This window comes from Zootoca vivipara, chromosome 8 (genome assembly GCF_965207765.1).
Source record: "Zootoca vivipara chromosome 8, rZooViv2.hap1.1, whole genome shotgun sequence".
In the NCBI taxonomy this organism is placed as follows: domain Eukaryota; kingdom Metazoa; phylum Chordata; class Lepidosauria; order Squamata; family Lacertidae; genus Zootoca; species Zootoca vivipara.
In genome coordinates this window covers 75,631,972-75,659,028 of record NC_142591.1, presented here as the reverse complement: position 1 = coordinate 75,659,028, position 27,057 = coordinate 75,631,972, and the positions used below count along the sequence as shown (strand labels likewise).

The following is a 27,057-nucleotide window of genomic DNA, read 5'->3' as shown; positions in this document are numbered from 1 at the left end:
AGGGTGAAGAGAAGCCAGGGACAAATTTGGCATCCAGTGTTTCTCACCTGCCTCTGTTTCCAAAGTAGGAATCGAGTAGCTGCACCACCCAGAAAGGTGTCCAAAGTGAAAGAAGTGGAGCAACATCAAAACAGAACTGCGAGATTTGCAGCGCTGCAACTAAGCACATGTTAATTGCAGAGACAATGGGAAGGCAAAAGTTGAGCAGATAGTGACTTCTTGCAAAGAAGAAGAAGAAGAGTTTGGATTTGATATCCCGCTTTATCACTACCCGAAGGAGTCTCAAAGCGGCTAACATTCTCCTCTCCGTTCCTCTCCCACAACAAACACTCTGTGAGGTGAGTGGGGCTGAGAGACTTCAGAGAAGTGTGACTAGCCCAAGGTCACCCAGCAGCTGCATGTGGAGGAGCGGGGACGCGAACCCGGTTCCCCAGATTACGAGTCTATCGCTCTTAACCACTACACCACAGTAACTTGTTACGAACTGCATCTAACCACTTGGCAGTCTGGTCTACCATCTTGCCAAGTGGTGAGGAGAATGCCGCCACATCTCTGTACCTGATCAAAAGCAGATTTTTTTTTAAAGCACCTCATCAAAACAAGGACATACACAGATGACAAGTTTGCCAAGTTGTCAAATGCTGTCAATCGGCACTTGAGAAACATCCATCTGAGGCCACAGTCCTAATTATGTTGTCTTATATGGGAGCAAGTCCCATTTGAAAAGAGCAGGATTTGCTTTCAATTAAGCATGCATAATATTGGTGCTGTGGTTATCGGCACAGAACCAAGGAGATGTGGATTCAAATTCCGACTCCACCATTAAAGGGCAATTCAGTGACTTGGGACTATTTGCTCTCAATTTAACCTACACCATAGGGCTGTTATATCTTTAGGTGAAAACATCCCTCTTCAACCTAGCTTTTGGCATAATAGCCCGGCAACAACTAGAGGGTTACAGGTCCCCTATTCATAGTTTATATTATCACAAATGCATTTCAGTAAGCCACAAGATCCACAACTGGTACCATCCACATGTTTGGTGAACATGAGAAGGAGTTCTGTGTGTGTACCAACAACTAGCTGCACATGGAGGAGAATCGTGACCCCATCAGAATCCCCCTCGCAATGAGGTCTACACACTTACATGCTTAGAACCTCTTTCCATGTGTTCCAAATGCTGGAGGGGCGTGGCCAATGGGCATATAAGGGGCAGGGCTAGTGTGTGTGGCCCCGTGACTTCCCTAAATGACTCAGACCTGGGGTCAATCAGATCTAGCGATGTCTATTCTCAAAGGTCTCAAGCAGAGAAAGCTCCTTCTGCGCTCTGCCACCTGAAGTCCCTGTGGGGAGAGAGATGTGGGGGAGATGGAGATGTGATGGGAGATCAGGCAATGGCTTTTTCCACCTGCCGTGCCCTATCATCCAGCCCTAGGAGCCTTCATAAGGGAGCTGTTTGCAGAGGAAGAACTGGGAAGAGATCGTGTTCTGTCATGTGGGTGGAGGAGTGTGTGCATATGAATTCAACAGGGCTTAGGTTACTTTTTGGTTGCTATTTTGTTGATGTTGGTAATATTGTTTTATAGAATGTCAAGGTTCTTAGTGAATCCTATAATACGACTTTTGTTGTAACTGTGCCTGTTTAGCTTACTTTTCAAGCTGTTTTTCTTAATAGTGTTTCATAGATTATTTTACTGATGCTTTACTGATTTGTTATTGTTTATTGTTTGTTATTTGTTTATTATGACTTACGCTGCATTTGTGATGTTTCATCGTGTTATTGTTATTTATTGTTTGGAAGCCGCTTTGTGAATGCGAACAGAAATATAATCAATCCAATCAATCGAGCTTAGGACCTTCTGCAAAGTTCATTCTCTGCTACTGAGCTGCAGCTCCTTCCCATGAATAGCGTAGCAGCACTTAGAACCACTACAATCCAGCAGAACAGCCATTTCCAAACTTGTACCCTCCAGATGTTCTGGAGTATAACTCCTATCAGTCTCAGCCAACGTGGGCTGTAGTGAGGGATGATGGGAGTTGTAGTCCCAAGCATCCAGAGGCCAACAGGTTGGGGAAAGCTGCAGAAAATATTTCAAGCATCTTATAAAGCACCTTATGATGTAGTAGTGCAATATGAGCTGATCACATGTATTATATATAAACATATATATGTTCCTTACCTCGTATCACCTAAGAAGTTCCAGTTTTTACAATGCCATAAAAATACCTCCTCGATTACTCAACTGTAAGGACATTTACTTTGCTGCCTATCTGCTGATACTGTTCCATTTGTTTAGCTAAGAATATACAAGGCCCAGAGGATTCATAAACCAGGGCGGAGAGTGCTAACAACGATATATTGGACACTTCATTACCTTGGCAAGAGTTGGACTTCCAACACTTATCTCTCTCCGTTAAAAAAAAAAAAAGATAACGTTTCACGCAGGAATATTTATGAGCTAGAACATTGTCCACGATATCTGAGAGACCCTTTAAATCGTATCAAAACTACATAGGAGTCACTTTTCCAGGCAGTCTTTAAAGGGCCAGCCATGTGGACGGGGGGGGGGGAGGTGAATTGCACGAGTTCTGATAATTAAAGCAGAGAATAGTGTGAGAAACATTCGTGCAGTCAAACCCCCGCCCACATGGTAGAGTAATTTAACTGTGACTCCAAAGACACGGAAGTCCATGGAAAATCAGCTCCCACGTGGTTAGGGAAATGCTCAAAGGACCTATGGTTAAAGTGAAATGATGCAAGCAGCTCTACCAGTCACTGCCAAGGTTCGTAGTCATTACGGTAGCATGTGTATTTGGGTGGGATCCGGACGCCCTTTAAACTTCTCGAGTGCTGAGTCACATACGGTTACACAAGTAATGACTCCCACAGTAAATGTGTACACTGCGAGGTTCGTAAATATTTAGGAATGTTCCCAAATGTCTCCAGCAATGAAATTTGCCAAGGGAATGGGGTCTGGTGCTCTCTTCCTCAACTGCTCCACAGAACAGAACTACATGTGCTCACGGACTTATTCGGCACGAGCTTCTCAGATGCAGCTGCAAAAGCACTTTGCATTTCGGCATGCTCATGCAATTGGTTTCCAGTTTGGCTGAACTGTGTGCACTGCCAATGCGCTCTGCTCACCTGAGCTCAGCTACCTCTGCAAGCACAACCCATCCCAGTAGTCAAAAACGTTGACAGATGCAGCTGCCGCTTTGGGTGGCAAAGGGGGTTCTTTGCGGTGCCCAATAAAGTACGCAAAACTAGTGGCAAGGAGTCACTTCTTGCAGTCACTTTCTGAAAGGCAACAGCAGCAAATCCTACAGGAGGGGTGGGGAAACTCACGCCCCTGGGCCAAATGAGGCTTCCATTAGAACTCTCTCCAGGCCACGCCCCCTGTGCTCAGGCCACACCCCTCACTGCCTTTGCTTTGTACTGGCTAGAATGTGGACAATGTGTTTCACACCATTGTTTTTGCCTGGCTAGAATGTGGACAATATATTTCACACCAAGAAGATAATATCACTAGGCATGTCCAAATAATATGCCTTAACAAGGCACTTATACACCCCAACATCTATCTGCATAAGACAGCGCTTTCCTATAACGACACTGTGGTCGCCATTCACATTCTCAGCAGACGTGAGACTGTCAGATTTTTAGTTACTGCTCACAAGGAAAAGTGTATTTCCGGTTTTCACGAATCCACACAAAATAAATACAAACGCTGTAGCTATGCGAGGCCTCCATGTTAGGAGCAATCTGGCAAGTTGAAACCGAAATATTCCATCCATCCCATTTCAAACATTTAAGGACCTTTCAGGAACTTAAGAAGAGAGCACAGTTGGGGTGCTTGCACATGGAATGCAGCAAATGTTGGGTGGGGTGGGGAAAAGATGGGTGAACTTAATAACGTAAGAGCTTGCTGGATCAGGCCAGTGGCCCATCTAGTCCAGCATCCTGTTCTCACAGTAGCCAACCAGGTCCCTGTGGGAAACCTAAAAGCAGGACCCAAAAACAAGAGCACTCTCTCCTCCAGTTTCCAGGAACACAAGCATTGCTCTAGTTATCTCTCGCTTGGACTACTGCAATGCGCTCTATGCGGGGCTACCTTTGAAGGTGACCCGGAAACTACAACTAATCCAGAATGCGGCAGCTAGACTGGTGATTGGGAGCGGCCGCCAAGGCCACATAACACCGGTCCTGAAAGACCTACAGTGGCTCCCAGTACGTTTCCTAGCACAATTCAAAGTGTTGGCGCTGACCTTTAAAGCCCTAAACGCCCTCAGTCTAGTATACCTGAAGGAGTGTCTCCACCCCCATCGTTCTGCCTGGACACTGAGGTCCAGCTCCGAGGGCCTTCTGGTGGTTCCCTCGCTGCGAGAAGCTAAGTTACAGGGAACCAGGCAGAGGGCCTTCTTGGTAGTGGCGCCCGCCCTGTGGAACGCCCTCCCATCAGATGTCAAAGAGAAAAACAGCTACCAGATTTTTAGAAGACATCTGAAGGCAGCCCTGTTTAGGGAGGCTTTTAATGTTTAATAGATTATTTTATTTCATTTTTCTGTTGGAAGCCGCCCAGAGTGGCTGGGGAAACCCAGCCAGATGGGTGGGGTATAAATAATAATAATAATTATTATTATTATTATTACTACTACTACTACTAGCAGTGCTTTCTAAGGCCCATTTGACTTCACTCTCCAAGATGTCTGGCTCAAGGTCAGCAACCACACTACCTGGGGTGTACGAGACCTCCATTTTTTTTCTGGTATAATTCCTCTGTGTATTCTTGCCACCTCTTCTTGGTGCTGGAGGAGACTCTTGAGAGTCCCATGGACTGCAAGAAGATCAAACCTATCCATTCTGAAGGAAATCAGCCCTGAGTGCTCACTGGAAGGACAGATCGTGAAGCGGAGGCTCCAATACTTTGGCCACCTCATGAGAAGAGAAGACTCCCTGGAAAAGACCCTGATGTTGGGAAAGATGGAGCGCAATAGGAGAAGGGGATTACAGAGGACGAGATGGTTGGACAGCGTTTCCGAAGCCACCAACATGAGTCTGACCAAACTGCAGGAGGCAGTGGAAGACAGGAGTGCCTTGCATGCTACGGTCCATGGGGTCACGAAGAGTCGGACACGACTAAACGACAACAACAACAAGCATGGAGGCAGAGCACAGCCACCATAGTTAGTAACCATCGACAGCCCTCTCCTTCATGAATTTGTCCAATCTTCTCTTAAAGCCATCCAAGTCGGTGGCCATCACTGTCTCCTGCAGAAGGGAGTTCCATAGTTTAAGCATGCACAGCATGAAACAATGTGTCCTGAAACTTCCAACGTTCAGCTTCATTATACAAGTTCCAGTATTATGGGAGAGGGTGGAAAAAGTCTTCTCTATCCATTTTCTCCATGCATAATTTTATAAACTTCTATCCTGTTGCACCTTAATCATTTTTTCTCCAAACTAAAACACCCCTGATGCTGCAACCTTTCCTCACAGGGGCGTCATTCCATCTCCTTGATCATTTTGGGTTGCCTTTTCCTGCTTTGATTTAATCTCAATGAGATATGGGCTTCCTGTTTCCGGCAGTGAGAAATTGCTGACTACCATACGATTGGACCTCAGCCGTGCCAGTAATTCAGGGTTGATATGGGGGTAATTAGCCTTGGCAGACTCCCCAGGGTGGGGGAGGACTGTCTCGTAGACCCGCAGATCGTCCAAGATTGTCAGCTGGCATCAAGGTACAAGCGGCAGGACGCAGGGTCCCAAGAGCACGGCACAGCTGGCACTCTCCGAAGTCACTCTCACAAGCCGGAAATATCTGTCTTATAAAATAATTAGATTTGGACAACAAACAGACATAGTCTGGACCGAAGAAGACTGAGAATAAAATCTGCAGAACTGCACAGTCCCTGGTGTTTAAGCTCAGACTTCAAAGAGATTCTCATCATGGTGTTTGGATTTACAGACGTGATTGGTACGTTCCTTTTCCTTCTTTTCTATACCTACAATTGTTTTTCTATGCCATGCCTCATTAAGAAACCTATTTTTAAAAATAAAAACGGAGTACAGATGGAATTCTATTTATAATTAAGTATTCAACTGTGCAGCTTTACTTAGACTTGATAAAGATAAAAGAAGAAACAAGATGGCGCTTGTTTGTATGATGCAGCATGGAAAAAAGAGAATTCCTCCCTTTTTCGAGGGAAGTGGGAAATACTTGCTAGCTGACTTTATAATGACTTGAGATAACAATTTGGGACAACATACAGTGCATCTCTTTGCAGAATTTCTTCATTATGAGCGAGAGAGAAGGCTAAGTGGATGTCTAGCAGCCCCCCTTCTAGGGCCCGGGGGGGTTGTGTGGTCTTCGGGAAAGCTGATTGTTCGCCAAATGACTTATATCTGTGGAATACAGTTCATTTACATTGCAATATTGCAAACAGTATGCTTAACAACTTAACGTTGGGAAATAATCGTGAACAGTTACAATTTAACAACTTGGGAGTTACCGCGTCATTAAACTTCAAAGGACAGGCTTGGACAACAGCCTGGATTGGAAGATTGGAATGAAGTCAGGAAAAGCTGCGCTGGCAAATAGACAATTAATATATATATACACACAAATAAAGCTGTACCTGATGGATAAAAGGATATACGATTTTTGACATGACTGGGAATTGCACAGCCAGGGATGGGGAACTTTAAAGCATCAAGATCGGAATGTGGAAAATATGAGAACAACAAGAAGGCAGAAATGAAAATATTAGAGATATACTTCAGAGGTCCAGACTATGGGAAGCCCAGAAAAAAATTAATAATTAATAATTTGGATTGTAATTTGGCTGTTTTTTATTTTATTTTATTATTTTAAATTGGATTATGATTTGATGGATTTGTTAATTGGATGTTTTTATTGGAAAACTAATAAACATGATTTAAAAATAATAATAAAAATAATCTCAATGAGATATTTCCCCTACCGGGTTCACTGAGTACGTTTGTGCTTGACTGTTGTAAAAGTTTAGCTCTCTTACAAGCCTACAATTTATGGCTACAGCCATTCGGCAAAGGGAGAGAGTGAGAGAGAATTAACCTTTGTAACATGTGAACAGAAAGGACTAGAGAGCAGATACTCTATGATGTGCATCAGAAATGGCTAAAGTTCATAAGCTGGGAGGGAAATGGTTTACAATGCAGGAGCAAGTGGCAGCCAGGGAGGGGGAATGTGCTGCATGTGCTGTAGAGGGAAGTGAAGGGCAGATGGGGCACATCAACCTTGGAAGGTTGCCCATCTAGATGAAGAACTATGATGCTAAACCTCCGCTGCCTTGCAAGACATCTTCAGGAAAAGACAAGACTAAGAAGGAAACTGTATACAAATCCGGAGGAATCCCTAAAACAGTTGCCTCCTCCTCCTCCTCCTCCTCCTCCTCCTCCTCCTCCTCCTCCTCCTCCTCCTCCTCCTCCAGCGATCACTTGTAGCCGAGTAAGATTGTCTTCCATTAACACTGTTTTAACAATGAGTCCGTAAGTGACTGTGGAGGCCAATTCTGGATCCACATGATCTTCCACAGAGGAGACCAAGTTGATGTTCAGTTCTGTGTGCATGTGACAACAAATCCATAGAACCCCTTCATCATATATTATTCTGTTGCACATGGTCCCTCGGACCAGTTTTTTATCCCCCTTAATATCAGAAACTTTGGATAAGACTTCGGAATCCCAGCTAATATATGTGCTACAGGATAATGATCCGAGTAGATCACTCCTTGTAGCTAGATACCTGATTGCAGTTCTATCCTATAAGAGGAAAAATGGGTTACTTTATGATTATTGATATTTCTTTCAAGTGTTTGATTTATAGTGGTGACCAGATGAACTAAGTGATATGTTGTTCTTACCTTGTAATTGTAATTTATAATATTTATAGGGATAGGATTTACATGAATGGAATTAATTCAATTCATTTTATTTTGTTCTATTTTATTTTGCTGTATGATGTATATTATTTTGTGTTGACATCTAAATATGGGCCTATGACCACAATAAAGTATTTGATTTGAAGTTGATGTTGAAGACTCATTGCTTCAACACTGGTGATCTTTGCTTCTTCCAGTACACTGATATTAGTTTGCCTGTCTTCCCAAGTGCTGTGTAAAAATTTTCGGGGACATCTTTCGAGGAGTTGGAGATGGCGTTTATAAGTGGTCCATGTTTCACAAGCATATAGTAAGGTTGGTAGTACAACAAAAACAAGTTGCCTTGTACGCCTCTGGCATATCCTGTAGCCAAGCCGTCGGCCAACATATTGCTCTCCTTTCCTTTGGTGAAGCCAAGAGAGAGGACTTGTTGTCTGGGCAGCCCAGGACCTCCAAACACACTGCCCTGGCTTGTACCCCAGGGAGGTCACTATGGTGCTAACACAGTGGTTTGACTTCACCCCCAGAGGCGGCGCACTCCACTGTGTCTTGAGACAGATGGATGCCAACTGATAACAAGCCAGAATCTGGGCTATCTTACAGTACAACCTTACGTAGGTCCTACCAAGTTCAATGGTGCTAAGCAAGACCACTTAGGACTGTCACTGTAATTCAGCTCTTTCGCCAAAAGCCCCATTTCCCAGCAGTTCTCAGTGAAGGGTCAGATAAGGTTAAGCAAGCCACAGCCAATCCTGTTGGGCAAGTTGACCATTCCTTAGTTGGATGGACGTGAGATCAGTTGCAATGAAATCTCCTTGCTCGAGTAACTGCAAGGGGAGAGGACAATGTAGCCCATTGTCTCTGCGTGAGATATTCATACCATCTCCCTCCTCCACAGCTACATGAACTGTACAACACCTACTATGGCTATCAGATATGCATCCCAATTTAGGATTTCAAGCCACAGCTAAATGCTTCCATTGTTGCAAAAAGAAAAAGAAAAAAGAAAGGAAAAAACATGAACACGCACAAAACGTTTCAGAGGTCAAATTAAAATGTATCCCTAGACGTCCTTCTGTGTAACAGGAAGGGAAGCAGAATTTTTCCCAGTACAGAAAACCCCAACTCCAAACCCGTAGCTTATCTAGAAAAAGGAAGTAGGGTTTTAGTTTCGGGTGGTGGTGGAATGAGGAGGAATAATTTTGGGTGCTGTGCTCTCTTTGCTTAAAAAAAAAAGGAAAAGGAAAGGAAAAATGATGCACATGAGGAATTCAATTTCAGAACCAACAAAAGCCAAATTCAGTGACCCAAAGAAACAATGTAGAAGTGCACAATTTTGCCTTATCTTTGCATAATATGTTCTGACGGTTTTCATGTTCCCTTCTCATTTTGCTTGTCAACAGGGGGAAGGCAAGAAGCACTAAATCAGGGAAAGCCAATATGGTCCCCTCCATATTACACTAGATTGCAACTCTTAGGCCCAGACAGGTTGGCCCAATGGTCAGGGAAGATGGGATCTGTAGTCCAGCAACATCTGGAGGACAACACATAGGTTAATCTTGTTCCAGACCAGTGGTTCCAAAACTTGGGTCTCCAGCTGTTTTTGGACTACAATTCCCATGATCCCTGACCACTGGTCTTGCCTGCTAAGGATGATGGGAGTTGTAGTTCAGAAACAGCTAGAGACCCAAGTTTGGGAAACTGTGTTTTAGACACTGAACTCACCCCCAGTTCCTGGAAGTCTTATTTATCCAAACACATGACTTGCATGATTTTGGCAAGTCTTGGCACACACATTCCTAAAATACCTTCTTAATCATGCAAACTAGACATTTGCTTTCTAAAAATAAAAGCTGTGTGGCATGTTCGAATTCTGAGGCATGTTCAAAAACCAAAGCATTTACTTCCAGGTTTACGGCGTTCAAAAACCGAAATGTTCGTCAACGGAGGTGTTCGGAAACCGAACATGCATATATGCATTCCCATATATGAGGACTCCACAGAATACCCACTCCAAGAGCAACAGCAGTGGGTAAGCATCTTCTTCAAGATTCTGGTCTGACCCACACAAGAGGGGCTGAAGAGAGTGTGGAGAACTGACCTGTGAAAACTTCATGAGCTCCTGTTGGCTTCAGGCACCATGTCTGAGAAAGGGTTGAAGGAGCAGACAGGGTAACCACCCACTCTACAGGTCAGTGATGCGAATCCTTTTGATGGACAGGGTAGAATGTGTGGAAAGAGGATCAGAGCAGTGGAAATACATTGGGAAATTGCTTTCGCAAGCGACGTGGAGCAACACTGACTTATTGCATCCTTAAATAGGGAAAAGCCTTAGCAATGAACAGAGAAGCAGATTCAAAGGAGGATTTTGTTCTACCCATGTAAAGGGTGAAGGCATGATGATATGCTCTAGGATAGGGGTATGGACAGGTGGCGTTGTGGGTTAAACCACTGAGCCTAGGGCTTGCTGATCGGAAGGTCGGCGGTTCGAATCCCTGTGACGGGGTGAGCTCCTGTTGCTTGGTCCCAGCTCCTGCCAACCTAGCAGTTCGAAAGCACGTCAAAATGCAAGTAGATAAATAGCAACCACTACAGCGGGAAGGTAAACAGTGTTTCCATGTGCTGCTCTGGTTTGCCAGGAGCAGCTTTGTCATGCTGGCCACATGACCTGGAAGCTATACGCCGGCTCCCTCGGCCAATAATGTGAGATGAGCGCGCAACCCCAGAGTTGGTCACGACTGGACCTAATGGTCAGGGGTCCCTTTACCTTTACTAGGGGTATGGAACTAGTGGCAGAATGTGGCTCTCTAGGCTTCTCAATCTGGAGTCTCCCCAGGCCACACCCCTCATTCTACAGTCCTATATTCTATAAGACTTTTGTCTGGCAATAGTAGATCTGTCTTGGAGACAGTCAGGTCATGCATCCATAGCAGAGACCAGAGGAGGAATGGTTGCAGGGAGAAGACACGCTATGGCGCGGCTGCAGCAGCTGCAACAAAACATGACTCTCTCCCGCATCCGTCTCTACAGCCACAGCAGGAGCTACAGCCTTCCAGCAGTTCGACTTCATCCCCAAAGGCACACTCCTCCATTGTCTCCCGAGACAGAAGGATGCCATTAAGCGTGTCCTTGAACAGTGACAATGCTTCCTGATTGCCTGGCAGAGCTGGGCAATATCTGGTTTTCAGCATCATGACATATCCCCAGCTAAACATCGCGATGTATCATGATGTCTGAAATAAGGATGGAACTACGCAGAGGCGAACAGTAGGGTGGGGCAATAGCTGGTTTTCAACTTTGTGATATATCACCAGCTAAGCATTGTGATATACTGATATAAAGCAACTTCTAAAATAAGGATGGAGCAATGTAGAGGCATTGGTTGGCTTCACATTGTGATTTTTGCATAGCGCACATGCACACACAAACATGATTCACAATAGATTGCCAGGCCAAAAATTATGAAACCAGTATCATATGAACTTGAAACCGGTTTTGGACGATATATCAATTTATCACCCAGCCCTATTTCCTGGACATGTGAAGGTATAGACACCTGGTTTGGGTGTGGCTGAAATGTACAAAAGGAAAGAGTCATACCCATCACTTGCCTCTAGACCAGTGGTACCCAAACTTTTTTTTTGGCCATGCCCCACCTAAGTATCTCTAAAATCCTGATTCCTCCCCCCCCCCCCGCGTGACATATAATTCTTATTATTCAAAAAGTGAACTCCTATTCGCGTGGAGGAAGCCTAAAAGGCCATTAACTTGGTCTAACCCGCTTAAACTTGGTTTTAACCCCCTTAAAAATCAAATGTGCCCCACGTTGGGAACCACGGGTCTAGACCCTCCCACCACTGGCATGTTCTTGTTTAGTCGTTTAGTCGTGTCCGACTCTTCGTGACCCCATGGACCATAGCACGCCAGGCACTCCTGTCTTGCACTGCCTCCCGCAGTTTGGTCAAACTCATGTTCGTAGCTTCGAGAACACTGTCCAACCATCTTGTCCTCTGACGTCCCCTTCTCCTAGTGCCCTCAATCTTTCCCAACATCAGGGTCTTTTCAAGGGAGTCTTCTCTTCTCATGAGGTGGCCAAAGTATTGGAGCCTCAGCTTCACGATCTGTCCTTCCAGGGAGCACCACTGGCATGTGGCCCCCAAAACATTGTTCGTGAAAGAGTGTGGCCCCCAGGAAAAACTCCTCCACCCCTGCTCTCGAAACTGCATGGCCCACTCGTTCTCTGAAACAGGCAAGCAGGGAGGTGAAACTGAGAAGCCACCTTGGGCTTAAAGCGACTATCAGGCAATGCAGTCACTTATCTCTTAAAAACTGAAGATAAGAAGAATCTATATAAAAAGTTGCCAGTTTACCCACAAGGCAAGCTGAAATAACAGTATGTAACACACCTGACTGTTTCTTTACAGGCAGGGCAGGCTTTCAGCGATGCACACAGAAGCTGAACAACCAAGAACAGCAACTGTTAAGAGAACCTCCTTACATGGGTTATTTTAGTCCATGTCCGTATTCTACGGACTGCCAACGTATAGTTCCACTCCTACATATCCCTGACTACCTCATGCAGCACATAGTTAAACAATGGAACTTGCTCCCATAGGAGGCAATGATGGCTACAAACTTGGAAGCCTATAAAAGAGGTCTAGACAAATTCATAGACTACTAGGCTCTGACTCCAGTTTCCAGGAACCACAGGAGGTTCTTGTGCTTTGGTCCTGCTTGAGGGTTTCCCCACGGGTATCTGGGAGACCAGGGACGCGGGTGGCGCTGTGGTCTAAACCACAGAGCCTAGGGGCTTGCCGATCAGAAGGTCAGCGGTTTGAATCCCCGCAACGGGGTGAGCTCCAGTTGCTCGGTCCCAGCTCTTGCCCACCTAGCAGTTTGAAAGCACGTCAAAGTGCAAGTAGATAAACAGGTACCGCTCCGGCAGGAAGGTAAACGGCGTTTCCGTGAGCTGCTCTGGTTCACCAGAAGCGGCTTAGTCATGTTGGCCACATGACCCGGAAGCTGTCTGTGGACAAACGCCGGCTCCCTTGGCCTATAGAGCGAGATGAGCGCCGCAACCCCAGAGTCGTCTGCGACTGGACCTAACGGTCGGGGTACCTTTACCTTTATCTGGGAGACCATTGTGAGAACAGGATGCTGAACTAGATGGGCCACTGGCCTGATCCAGCAGGTTCACATATCTTTGTAGAACAAAGCAGCAGAGGTGGCACATAGCCCCCCAAAAAGGATGAGAGACCAATCTTAATGTGAAGTCCATAGGCAGAGGTCAAGAAAGCTTCTTAGCTAAGCCTCACAGACAACAATCCACTGAAATAGGCCCATCTAGATGTTACTGGACCACATTTCTCATTGCCCCTGACTACTAGCCATGGTAGTGGTTGGAGATGGGAGGTGGAGTCTAACAATATTGGAGGACCTGCAGTTTCCCATCTCTGCACTAATGCTTCAATAAATGAGATATTTCCACTTTCGCATTCCTTCCCGTAAGACAGAATCCAAAGAATATCTCAAGAAAGAGAAGAATATGATCAGCTTCATAGCGGTACTCTGAAAACACTGGATTTTTCTTGCTTCCTTTTTCTATCAGTTTAAGAGCATGGATATTATCTCCAACTTAAAAGAAAAAGGGATGCAATACATTTGAGACTAGCTTTGCTAGAAAGCCACACATTCACGGTTGTGGCTGTTGCTGAATGCAATTGCTTCTTTCCGAAAGTTGCTTCATTGTGCATCAGAGCTTTCCATTACGGCTCATTTGGACTCCCTCCAGTTGTCATTACGCACCAACCACCAAGACAGAAAGGCACCTAAGCACGATAAAACCCAAGCACGTCCTTGGGTTACTTTCTCATTACTTTCTCATGTTGCTAATAGCTTGCAATAGTGGCGGCCCGAATGGAGCGGGAAGTGGGGAGTGGAAAGACACGCGGTTCCAGAGACAGCTCTTTTGATGTACAGGTAAGCTCATTATTGCTTATCTTGTGAAATCCACTCCCGGTGTAAATTTGTAAAACTGGAGCCTGCAAACTGGGCTCAGGGCTCTATGGGGAGACACTGCAAACAAATGCATCTGAACATAGTATTTCATAAGCAACTGCCGCATTTAAAAGTCTGCTTATTAGGAGAAATTAACATGAAAGGGCTGGTGAATATTCACGAGGATGTATTTCCCCACCCCCCACCCCCAAATCGCAATGTAGTGCCTCCCCTGCCTAGAATGGAGAACACCTCTAAGCAGGATCCTGTCTTTTTTTTGTGTCCTTTTTTATATTGCAATGTCATGCCCAATACATGTTATGATCTAATGAAGAGCATGATCCATACACGCAGAGCTGCTGGAGTAAATGAGTCAATATCCCTGTGCAGAGATGGGGCCTAAGCAATGATGGGTTGGTGCAACCCATCGGTATAATCCTGAAACCCCACTGGTGGTCCAAATATCAAAGATCTGCACAAGGCTATACAAAGTGCCCTTTAAGGGTTGGACTTAGTAGTGATGACCGAGACAGCAGCACCTTTCAGCTGCCTTGTCCCAGCCTTGGACCACCATGGCCAACAGTTGTGTAGACTAAGCCAGAGGATGAGAATATGTGAGTGGGCCCTGGTGCTTAGAAGAAGAGGACCCATGGAGACCTTGCCAAAGCCTAGGGTCAGCACTGAACTAGAGACCCACAAAGGACCCCCATAAACCTCGTAGGTAGGGATTGGGGAGAAGTTTGATTCAGTTCAAATTTAAAGCTCCAATCCTGAAACAACACTTTACCCATAAATCCATATATGAGTGAACCCTGAAGTCCCGCTGCATTGATTGGTGGTCCAAAAATCAAAGATCTGCACAAGGCTATGCCCCTTATTCCCGCTGCTAAAAACTGGGTGACTCGAGAGCTGAATTTAGCAGCTCTTCAAGCATGCCTGGACTGAATTGCAATTTCGGGCCCACACTCCTTTTCAGCTAGTGGTGGGCAGCGTCGTGTGCAAGACGTGAAAGGAAAGAAGGAAACAAAGGCATTTCTTGTACATCCTCTCGCTGCACAAAAGACAAGCTGGCATTTTTCTGAGCGCTAACATTCTTAGAGTTCTCACAAAGCACAGTTCGGTTTAGTGTTCGTGTATGGGTCGCCCGTTTCCCCCCCTCCACCCCCCTCTAGCAATCCGCAACAAAATGAAACATGTGTGAGCATTCTGCTGTCACATTCTAATTAAGATACGGCAGCTACATTTATCTTTCGGATTAACTGATTGCTATCACTTCTCTTGTGCTAGACCTGTACAATGAGAGGAACATCTGTATATCTATCGCATTAGACACACAGATGTACTATCACAAAGGGTTCCAGGAACACAAAAGGCCTAGAGGCTCCTAGGACTTTGCTCCGACTGTAAGGCAAAAAAAAGAATAATAATGCTTTTCGGGTAGAATACTAGATCCTGTATTTCCTGGACCAGCACTGATTTTGAAGAGTAGGGTTGTCTTGTCCCCCCCCTCCTCAGTTTCTTCACAGGTCAAATCCATGTTTTCATACTATCCAGGCTCGACTGCTGCAATGCACTCTTGGCGGGGCAGCCCACAATCATGTCTAAGATGCTTCAGGTGGCGCAGGATGAGCCTTCTGAAAGGGGATGGAAAGAGCAACCATATTCAACCTGCTCTGCCCCGGCTGCCAATTTGCTTCTGGGTGCAATTCAGGAAGTGGAGGGTGGACCATTAGGGCAAATGGGGCACACCCCCACCAACCTTAGCCTGCCCTCAGATAGCCCGCACCTGTCTGCCTTCTTACAGCCAGCCCAAGGGGCTACCCCCTCCTTAGTCTCTGTGCTACTCGGGTACAACTCAGCAGAGAAAAGGATGGGTTCTGCTCGCCAATGGCTCTGGCTTCGCTTACTGGACAGATTTTAAAAAGTACTTCTTCACACGGCGTATCACTGAACCTATGGAACTCCCTCCCACAGGAGGCAGTGTTGCCCACCAACCTGGAAGGTTTTAAAAGGGGATTGGGCAAAATTCATGGATGAAGGGGCTGTCGATGGCGACTAACGATGATGGCTATGCTCTGCCTTCACAGCTAGGGGCAGGAATGCTTCCGAATTGTTGGAAACCATGGGAAGGGAGCGTGCTGCTATTCTCAGGTCCTGATTGATGGGCCACGCTAATCTGGGGGTGTTGTTTTTTTGTTTTATGGACAGTTATAAAGGCATGTCTAAAGTACACATTTTCAGTTTCCAGGGTTTGTTTGTTTTTTGCATCTGTCCACTGAGGAAGTCTAGGGATTGCAATTCTTTTGCAAGGGCTAGGAAGAAGATTCTCAGTATTCTTAAAATACCAGCATTTCATACATTCATTCACAAAGCTTATTATTTATTTATTTATGTCTTTCTTTCTTTCTTTCTTTCTTTCTTTCTTTCTTTCTTTCTTTCTTTCTTTCTTTTATATACCATCTCTACCTTCCAAGGATCTCAAGTTTTTGTACATAGAATCATAGAGTTGGAAGAGACCACAAGGGCCATCCAGTCCAACCCCCTGCCAAGCAGGAAACACCATCAAAGGATTATTGACATATGCCTGTCAAGCCTCTGCTTAAAGACCTCCAAAGAAGCAGACTCCACCACACTCCTTGGTAGTAAATTCCACTGCCTAACAGCTCTTACTGTCAGGAAGTTCTTCCTAATGTTTAGATGGAATCTTCTTTCTTGTAGTTTGAATCCATTGCTCCGTGTCCGCTTCTCTGGAGCAGCAAAAAACATCCTTTCTCCCTCCTCTATATCACATCCTTTTATATATTTGAACATGGCTATCATATCACCCCTTAACCTTCTCTTCTCCAGGCTAAACATACCCAGCTCCCTAGGCCGTTCTTCATAAGGCATTGTTTCCAGGCCTTTGACCATTTTGGTTGCCCTCTTCTGGACACGTTCCAGCTCGTCAGTATCCTTCTTGAACTGTGGTGCCCAGAACTGGACACAGTACTCCAGGTGAGGTCTGACCAGAGCAGAATACAGTGGTTCTCCTCATCCCCCTTTCATTCTCAACAACCCTGTGAGGCAGGTTAGGGCTGATAGACAGTGAATGGCCCAAGGTCACCCAGTGAGCTTCATTTCCGAGTGGGGATTCTAGCCCTGGTCTCCCAGGTCCTAGTTCAACACACTAACCACACTGGCGTACATCACCGTTCATTACATAGGAAATGTGGAATCTAACATATAAGGGTTGCACCTATTGCAGCACCAGCTCCAACCCCCCTCCGGAGGGTTCCCCGACCCCCTGGAGCTGACTTTGAGGGTGCCTGGGGGGAGGGATAGAGGGGACAAGAGAGGGAGAGGGAGAGGAAGCTCTACAGCATGCACAGAAGTCTGTTGTACCAGTGGAGATGCAGCATTGGATAAAAATTAATACAAATGAATCAAACCATACAATGTTAATAAACTAAAACCCAATGTACAGCAGCTGATCAGACAAAGACCGAGACTTTAGGCACAAGCTGAAGTCAAAATAACTAATATATCTCCCAAGGCCTAAGAGAATGTGCCAAGGAACAAATTCCTTGTTGGAGGAGGCCATGACAGTTAGGGCTGTGCAAGCAACTCTCCCTGCTTCAGGACTTTCAGTTCCTGTCATCCAAATACCCAGCGGGCTCCACCACCAGCGTTACATATTACTGCACAGATATTACTTCTGCAGCAGGCTGTGGCAGTAAACTGACCGTTAACAGTTTCCAGGATGTCCAACAGACTGCTCAATAGATCTATCTATATTTTTAACAGGAGGGATAGGGATCCTGTGGCCATCCAGATGTTGCTGGACCACACACCCCACATCATTCCAGACCGCATTGGCCAATTTGGAGTTGCAGCTGAACCACATCTGGAGTACATACAGAAAGTGAAGCATTTCCTAACATGGAGATAAGGTAAAGGGCAAAGTTTCACCTGCATACAGTAATTTCAGCAACCGAACTTCGGTTAAAGTTACAGGAGCAAAGCCAGGTTTGAAAACAAGCAAAACAAAACACGATATTGAGATGAATGAGATGTCTGAGTATCAAAGACTATGTACACACGTACACACAGAGAGAGAGAGAGAAAGAGAGAGAGACTTTGCACTGTTTAAACTACCTTGCCTGTTCGCATTCTTGGCTGCTAAGATTTAAATACTTGCATTTGCAACATCTGTTTCATTCACACGGAGAGACGCTTGAAAAGGAAAGGGCGTAAAAAACAACAACAACAAAAACCTAGAGGGGGGTTACAGAAAAAGCCCTGGTTCTCTGGAAAGAAAGCCAAGCTTAGGACAACATATGATGAAGAGTTCAAACAAAAGCTAATTTGGTTTAATGAACTAACCATGGAGGTATTGTGAAAGGGTTGTGCAACCGAATGCTTAGCTAATTATTGTGAGATCAAATAACTGTTGCCATCGTTACCACACTGTGTTTTCCATAACCACTTTTATCTCTTCCATAAATCAGGGTGACGCAGCCAGTATATAAAAAAAGTTTACTGTAACATGACTATTATGTCGTGGAAGGTATTTGGCTATGGCTGACCCCTCTGATTTCGATTACGTTCCCATATTTGTTAAAGAGGATAATAAAGAGACCCGGATCTGCTTCGCTTGGCTTTAGAAGCAGCTGCTCTGTCTCCAAATACAAGCTGCTTTTAGCTTGTGGATGGTGTGCTACAAATAGGTGCTTGATAGCCCTGGGACCGCAGTCTAGGGCCACTGGCATAAACCCAAGATGCACACCCTTGCCTACTTTGCACCCCAACTCCATCCCCAGAATGTGTCTGTTCCCTGATGACAGCAAAAGGCTCTTTAAGTTCTGTCCGCCTCAGTGAAAATAGCATCTGGGACCTTAGTAAAGCCCTCTCTTTATAGGTAATGCCCTCTCTTTTAATTGCTCCAAGTCACAGACGAAAGCAAGTCTTTGGCTGCAAACACACCCCAGTTTATGCTGCACCCAGCACGCTCCCACTGCTGGTTATGTTACCCACAATCCATATCTACGCTAGGTCCATCTTGTCGCTTTCTTATGAAATACTGCATTTTCATAAGTTCCCCTCTGCCAAATCAGGTTCAATCTAAACTGAGAAAAGGAACAACCTAGCTGCGTTTTAAGCTGCTCATGTGTACAACTAGGGGTGGAAGGATTTCTTAATTTTTGTTCTCCCCATTTCTCTTTTCTCCCCTCCCCAAGCTTTAGTTCAGTTCTGCAGAGATTCACCATGCCTTGTGAAAATTCAACAGCCTTTTTCGCACGAATTTCTCCTGATTTTCTCCATTTTTGCATGCTGTTTTGACTCAGGTACGCTTTTCATGCAAGCAAATTTCCTCAATACAGAGCATTCCTGTATGTTCTCATGAATGCATCCATTTTTATACACCCTTCTTCCTAATATGTGCATTTTTGTGAGCACTGCTTGGTTGGAGAGTGCACAAAAGTTCAAATTCTGAAGGATGGCTGTGTATTGGTTCTCATGTTGTTTTTGAAATGTGAACTCAACAGAATTGGCTTCAAAGTTGAACTGAATCAAATCCCCTCCCCCCCAATCCCTAATGTACACAGCTTTTTCTCCTTTCTCCATAAGAAGAAATAACAACAGAGGCTTTGCCAAAATTTATACCAATATCTACCTGCTGGCTCTCATGGAAGAATCAAACCACAGGCAATGAATTTCCCTGCCAAAAGTCCTATTGAGAGGGATTCAAAGCATTTGACTCTGCCTTAGATCATGGAGGAATAAGTCACAGGTGAAACAATACGGATAGGTTTTTAGACCTTGTTCAATTCATACCACTCCTGTTTTTATTTCTTTTTATTCACGAATATCTTTCTCTCTCTCTCTCTCTTTCTTTTTTGCAAAGTTAATTTCTAAAAATGAACACAAATTAAATCCAGGCATTATTAACACAGACAAAGTAATCAAAACATTAAAAAGATAATTGCGTAAACAGAGACGAAAGTAAAAGTTGATCGACATCTACAGATTGAGTACCAAAGAAATAAACTTCAGACCAAAAGTAAATGAGTGATTAATTAAGATGCAACAAGGCAAACAGATCAAGTTTCAAAGTTGGTCACGGGGCTGTCGTAACCACAAAGCACTGAATTAACTGGGGATAATCTGGATTCCAAGTTCTTACACGGTATTCTTTGTAATATGCAGTCTGTGCTGTTGCACACCACCCCAATCTACGAGTGGTACGAGATTCTAGGGGTTCCAGGGTTTGTGATACATGGATTATTTACACATATATACAACCTGAGCTTGTGTTGGAGGCACAAGCTCAATACCCCAGAAGTCTTGCTTCTCCCATAGCCACAGCCTTGGATTCGAACAGAAATCAAACATTGTTCTCTGACCCTCTGCTTGCCGCTTTGCTTCTAGCTCACATCACAGCAAACTCGAAAACTCAGAGTTGAAGGAGGGGCTCCACCTCGTTTTCCATATGGCACAGAACCTCCTTTCCTTTGCTCTCTTAATAGTCCATCACCCAGACAATCACAACAACAGGAAGCTAGACTGGCTTAGATTTTAAGACTTGCTGGATCCAAGGGTTCAGGAAGCTAGCCTGGATCCAGAGATCAGAGGGTTGGGACACCCACAAACTCATAACAGTACGTACTTCATGAGCAACCTATGCAAGACACCTGGTAGGAGCTTGTACAGCTCTCTGCAGACAATATGACTGAGTCAGAGATCAGGGTGGTTCAAATGTGCATGATCCTGCTCCCCTCCTAGCTACCATGTCCAACACACAGGTCTTAGCCTCACTGAGCTGCTAAAGCTAAATGTGATGCAAGGGCAGAAAGTGACTTAAGATATCACCGTGTGCACAAGCTAAGGGGGAGGGAGCACTCAGCACCTATGATGTGGCCAATAAGCACCTATGATGTGGCCAATAAGTATATTAAGCCAAATGTTTTCTTACAGGCTTGCACTTCCATCACATGTGAGGAAAATTGCCCATCTGCTAACTGCCTTTCCAACACATACTCAGGTTTAAATAGGAGTTGCCTGCTGTCTGAAAAGGAATTTTATAGGTCAGACATGGAATACCCCCTTTTTGGTCCCCAAATGGGCCATTCTTGGATAACCCTCCAAGGGGCCGTTGGCCATTGGCCAGCAGATCAGATGATCAATCTGATGAACAGGGAAGCAGCAATTTGCATTCTGTTCATTTTCTCCTCCTGCCAAAATCAGTAAGGTCCTTGATGGGGAACCAGAAACATTTGCTTGGAGGATCATTGTTGCTTTAAGTTCAAACAGCTGGACAATTTGCACATACCTTTTTTTTTGCCAACTACTCTTTACTAGTTCCATCTGCAGACCAAATAAGCAGGTAGGATAACTTGATATTGTATTTCCTTTCCAGAAAGGTACAGCAAATATCTTAGTGGCAGGCTCTTCCCACACTTGCAGAGATATCCAGGCCTCAAACACTGTAAACGATCTCCTGACACACAACAGGTAATGCTATCAGAAATGGACTCAGCTTGAAAAACTAAAAACCAGGTTAAATTGCAGATCCGGGTGCTTGCTTCTAAAATATTAACACACCTGACAGTGCCTGGGAGCAAATATGTTCCTCAGGCTGATCTTTTTCAAGGTAGCAGCAGGAGAAGAAAACACTGTCTAAGACTTCTGAAGTGCCAGTAAACTCCAGAAAGAGACGTTAACTGAAAAATGTCAAGGGGTCAAGATCTTTTATCCCAATTTTAAGGTGTGTCTTGGTAAAACCGAGGTTTTAAGTGGTCTCAGCAAAACCAGGGTAGACAACCTGGGCCCTCAGCCTAATTTCAAAACCTTGGATCTAGTTAGACCTCTTGCAAGAGCAATCTCTCTCTCTCCCAGCAGCCTCCCTGGGAATGGAGAAAGAGGGGTAGTAAAAAGGGAGGTGAGTAGCCCTGCTCTGGCTCAACCCACAGCTTGCTTCAGCTCCATCCACTGTCAGAATGCAGCCCCAAACAGAATACCCGCGAGAGAATGTGGCCCTCAACAGAAAGAAAGCTGCCCACTCCTGCAGTAAACAGACAGTATATGACATGTTACATAACTAAGCAGTGACTAATTCCAATTCTGCTAGTTTCCTTCCTTCTCTTCCTGCTAACTCCAATGCTTTTGTTCTTAACCGCAATTCATGACAGTTATAATGGCAAACTAGGGCATGTGCCAAGCTGGGCCCTTGTCAAAAACTGGCGGTCAATCAGGGTTATAAAGACACTGCAATGAGAAAAGCTTAGAACAACTTCAGAGTCTGGAACAAAAGAAAAGTCAAAAATCAGTGTGAAGGGAGACGGATACGGTTCAGCAGGCTCTGCTTGATTAATTAACGGGGAAACACGGGAGAGTTACAAAGCAACGAGAGAAGTACTGCTCTTAGTCTTGCAATACTTTCCCTTTAATTCCCGGTGTATGGTTTTCTGGTTGCTCACTGCAGAGGGAACATACCCAGAGACACTCTCTTTTGCAATACTTCTTCAAGTTCCAAGGCTGCGTTTTTCATTTATTTGTTATGTTTATCTTCTGCTTTTCTTCCATCATGGAATTCACAGCGACTTACATGGGATGCCGGGGGTAGATGGGGCTCATCCACCTGGGAAGGTAGCCCATATAGGAGAAGGAAAAACTCTGGTGCTAAATCTCTGGTGCCTTGTGGGATTTGGGTGGAGTTTGCTCCTTAGCCTTTGGGCGACAAAAAGGCTAAGGAGCAAACCCCACACAAATCTGGAGTGGAGTCCCTAAAACATTAAATGTCCTTGCATTGGTCTGTACTATTCTGCCTTGGTCAGAAAACACCTGAATACTGTGTACAGTTTGGGGTGCACTAATATAAGAAGGATATTGACAAGCTGGAACGTGTGCAGAGGAGGGCAACCAAGATGATCAAGAAATAATAATAATAATAATAATAATAATAATAATAATAATAATTCCTTCCAGTAGCACCTTAGAGACCAACTAAGTTTGTCATAGGTATGAGCTTTCATGTGCATGCACACTTCTTCAGATACACTGAAACAGAAGTCACCAGAAGATGATCAAGGGTATGGAAAACAAGTCTTAAGAGGAACGGTTGAAGGAGCTGGGTATGTTTAGGCTGGAAAATAGGAGACTAAGAGGAGATATGCTAGCCATCTTCAAATATCTAAAGGGCTGTTGCATAGAAGAGGGAACAAACTTGGTTTTCTCCTGTTCTGGAGGGTAGGACCCAAACGAATCAAATCAAGTTACAGGAAAGGAGATTCTGACAAAATATAAGAAAAAAAACTTTCTGATGGTAAGAACTGTTTCACAGTGGAACAGATTCCCTTGGGAAGTAAAAGGTAAAGGTAAAAGACCCCTTGACTTGACTATGCGGTGTGGCGCTCATCTCACTTCAGGCCAAGGGAGCCAGCGTTTGTCCACAGACAGCTTTCCAGGTCAGGTGGCCAGCATGACTAAACCGCTTCTGGCGCAACACAACACTGTGACGGAAACTAGAGCACACAGAAACGCCATTTACCTTCCTGCTGCAGCGGTGCCTATTTATCTACTTGCACTGGTGTGCTTTCAAACTGCTAGGTTGGCAGGAGCTGAGACAGAGCAACGGGAGCTCACCCCGTTGTGCAGACTCGAACTGCCAACCTTCCGATCAGCAAGCCCAAGAGGCTCAGTGGTTTAGACCACAGCGCCACCCGCTCCTTAGACTCTCCCACACTGGAGGTTTTAAAGCAGAGGTTGGATGGTCATCTGCCATGGACGCTTTAGTTGAGAAATCCTGCATTGTAGGAAGTTGGACTAGATGACTCCCAGAGTCCCTTCCAACTCTACAGTTCTATGATTCCATGCCCGCTTCTGCCTCCGACTCTGCCCACACCAACATGTGGGCCTTGGGAGGTTGCCCAGAAAGGAATGTGCCCTTCCAAACAGTTCCCCATCCCTGCTCCTTTCCCTGCGTGCAAAACGAGAAGCAGACACAACTAGACTCAAAAGAGCTGTAGCGAGGTTAAGTGGGATATGGAAATGCTAACTGACGAAGGTGAGCAGTGTATGTAAATAGATACACTTGAAATAGGCCTCTGAGCATATCGGCATGTGCATCATCTTTCATGCTTTCATGTCCTACCTGCTGTTTCTTAACTTCATTGCCTAGGTCAGCCTGAGGGCCATATTCTCTCTGAGCAACCTTTCAGTGGTGTGGCCGAACCAGAGGGAGGCCATGGTGGGGAACAAGTGGGTTTACATAGCATAATTTGAGAGGGACAGCACTTTCACTGTGCCCCTCTTTCATCTTCATAGGGAATGAACTCTCTCTTCCTAAAAAGAAAAGGTGAGGGGGAGAGGAAGAAGGAAGGGTGCTTGCAGAATAAGGTACCAACAAAGGAAAACATCCTATAAATAGCTGCACATGCAAATGTGTTTTGTGTATAGTGAAACAAAGAAAGAGCTGTAAAGATTCATAAGATGAACCACACCCAAACCTCCAAAACTAAACCCACACTGTATGCAATTTCAGAAGCTCTAGAATGTATAAAAATTTCTCGGGCAGTTGACATGAGCACCCTCTTCCACTTTGCGGAGCCCGTCCATAGCTGCCAAGCTCTCCCTCTTTTTAAGGGAAATTCCCTTATGCTGAATAGGCTTCCTCGCGAGAAAAGGGAAAACTTGGCAGCTATGAGCCCGTCTGCCTAAAGCTGAGGATGAGCAAACAAGCTGGGAGGCAGCTTGAAAATCAGCCGAGGAAATTGGCCAAATGCAATTGAAGGGCGTATCATTGAGCCTACCTAGTGGCAGTGAAGGTAGCAAAGAAGGAATACTCCATTGCACCGCCTGGCAGAGCTTTTCTGGGCATTGTGCAGTCTCTTACAGTCTGGCCGAAAGTATGGACAAATGTCAGTTCACTGTGACTTGTTTGCAAAGCATTTTGAGGACAGAATCGCTTGCGTCCACTGGGATCTTGACCCAGCTGTTATAGCAGATGAATCTCAAGGGCTGCCCAGAGCACTGTCTAGTCCTGTTGTGTTGGATTAGTTTCCGTTAGTAAGGCTCGAGGATACGGACAAGGTGCTTGGGATTGGTTAGGGTGCCTACTTGAGCTCCGGACCCTTGCTCCTGCTGGCTCATAAAAAACTAGCAGGGAGGGGAAAGCTGGCTGGACCAAGGAGATGATTAATGCCTCCTTGCATGAGAGGGTGCTCCTTGCCTGCTTGAAGGAGGCAGTGATAAAACCACTCCTTAAGAATGGCAGTTTCCTTTCCTTTGCCGGTGTGGTGTAGTGAGAGCCAGTGTGGTGTAGTGATTAAGAACGGTAGACTCATAATCTGGTGAACTGGGTTTGCTTCCCTGCTCCTCCACATGCAGCTGCTGGGTGACCTTGGGCTAGTCACACTTCTTTGAAGTCTCTCAGCCCCACTCACCTCACAGAGCGTTTGTTGAGGGGGAGGAAGGGAAAGGTGAATGTTAGCCGCTTTGAGACTCCTTTGGGTAGTGATAAAGCAGGATATCAAATCCAAACTCTCCCTCTTCTTCTTCTTCTTTGCGGAATCGAAAGCAGAAGAGGAACTACTAAATTCCAGTTCTTGAGAATAGGAATTAGAGGTAAACAAAGTCTGGCTTGACTGAACAGACTGAACAGATGCTGAGAATGGAAGCGAATGGTTGCCACCCCCCAGATGCCCCCCCCCCCGGCTAAAAAAAAATGATATGTAGGTGATATGGAAAACAATGGCTGGGACGCTTCTAAAGAGGTACCTTGGTTGTGCCCAGACTCATTCTTGCATCCAGGACCATGGATTGTTCCCATGTCATGCCACCTCCCTTCCATGGAAAAGCAACATTGCACATGGCACGGTGAGGGCTGATGTTTGAGAAACTCAAATCCAGATCTCTGTTGACTAGTGATGGGGCAAGCGACTCCTTCCCTGTCCACTCCATTATTAATCCAGAGGAAAAGAATTGTTTCAATGGGCATCCAAAACACTGATCAGGACTCAGGATTGGAACCAAAGAAGAATGCAATGTTACAAATTTATGTAGAAATGTTAGCGTCTGGCTGGGTCTTGTCCCTCTGCATGTTTGCAGTATTGCAAAAAACCCTAAAACTAAAACACAGCTGCTCAGCAATGCTTGGGTAGTTCCAGTTTAGTTTTATTTGTAACATTATTATCCTGCCTTTCCACCAAGGAGCTTGGCCCTCCTCTCCCCTAAATTTTATCCATACCCAACCCTGTGAGCAGGCTTAGACAGGCATCCCCAAACTTCGGCCCTCCAGATGTTTTGGACTACAATTCCCATCTTCCCCGACCACTGGTCCTGTTAGCTAGGGATCATGGGAGTTGCAGGCCAAAACATTTGGAGGGTCGCAGTTTGGGGATGCCTGGGCTTAGAGATCCCAATATCATTGAGGGACCTCCATGGCTGAGCAGAAATTTCAGCCTAGCTTTGATAAATTCTAGTTTGGCTCTCTAGCCCAGGGATAGCCAAAATGGTGCCCTCCAGAATTTGATGAACTATGACTCCTATCATCCGAGATCACAGGCCATGCTGACTGGGGGAGATGGGAGCTTGAATCTAACACCATCTGGAGGTTATCACATGAGCTACCCTATTTTTCTGATTGCTACACTGCACTGGCTCAAATCTGAAATCAATTACACCCAACTGTACATAGGTAGTAAATGACGAAACTATCTGGCCTAGTCATTAAGCAGCTGCTCTTCATTCCGAGACAACACCGCCCAAAGTACATGTGCTAAAACCCCCAGTTTGATATCCTATTGATGTTCATTGTCAAGACCAGGCATAAGCTAAGCAAGAAAGATAGGTAGAGAAGATTCAGGATGGCCCAAATTCTGCAACAAGAAAAGCGGGATGCTGGAACCTGCATACATTATTTAAATTTGCATGACTTTTCTAATTTTGCAGAATTCATATTGCAATCTTACTAAATTTTATACCAGGCTTCCTCAACCTCAGAACTCCAGATGTTTTGAGACTACAATTCCCATCATCTCTGACCACTGGTCCTTTTGGTTGTAGGCCAAAAACATCTGGAGGGCTGAGGTTGAAGAAGCCTGATTTATACTGTTTCTACTGTGCCCAGGAGCTGAAAGGCTGGAACAGGGGTCTACAGCCCCA

The 27,057-nt window shown here is 45.1% G+C and overlaps 1 protein-coding gene and 1 long non-coding RNA gene across 3 annotated transcripts in view; one reads left to right on the top strand and one right to left on the bottom strand.

The window, feature by feature from the left end:
- NSMCE2 (NSE2 SUMO ligase component of SMC5/6 complex) overlaps positions 1 to 27,057 on the bottom strand; it is a 210,996-nt gene that overhangs the window by 66,130 nt on the left and 117,809 nt on the right. The window lies entirely within an intron of this gene.
- Positions 13,766 to 19,957, top strand: LOC148684903 (uncharacterized). The gene is made up of 3 exons (XR_015951692.1): positions 13,766 to 13,899; positions 17,701 to 17,846; positions 19,134 to 19,957. It is a non-coding gene; the product is annotated as an uncharacterized LOC148684903 (long non-coding RNA).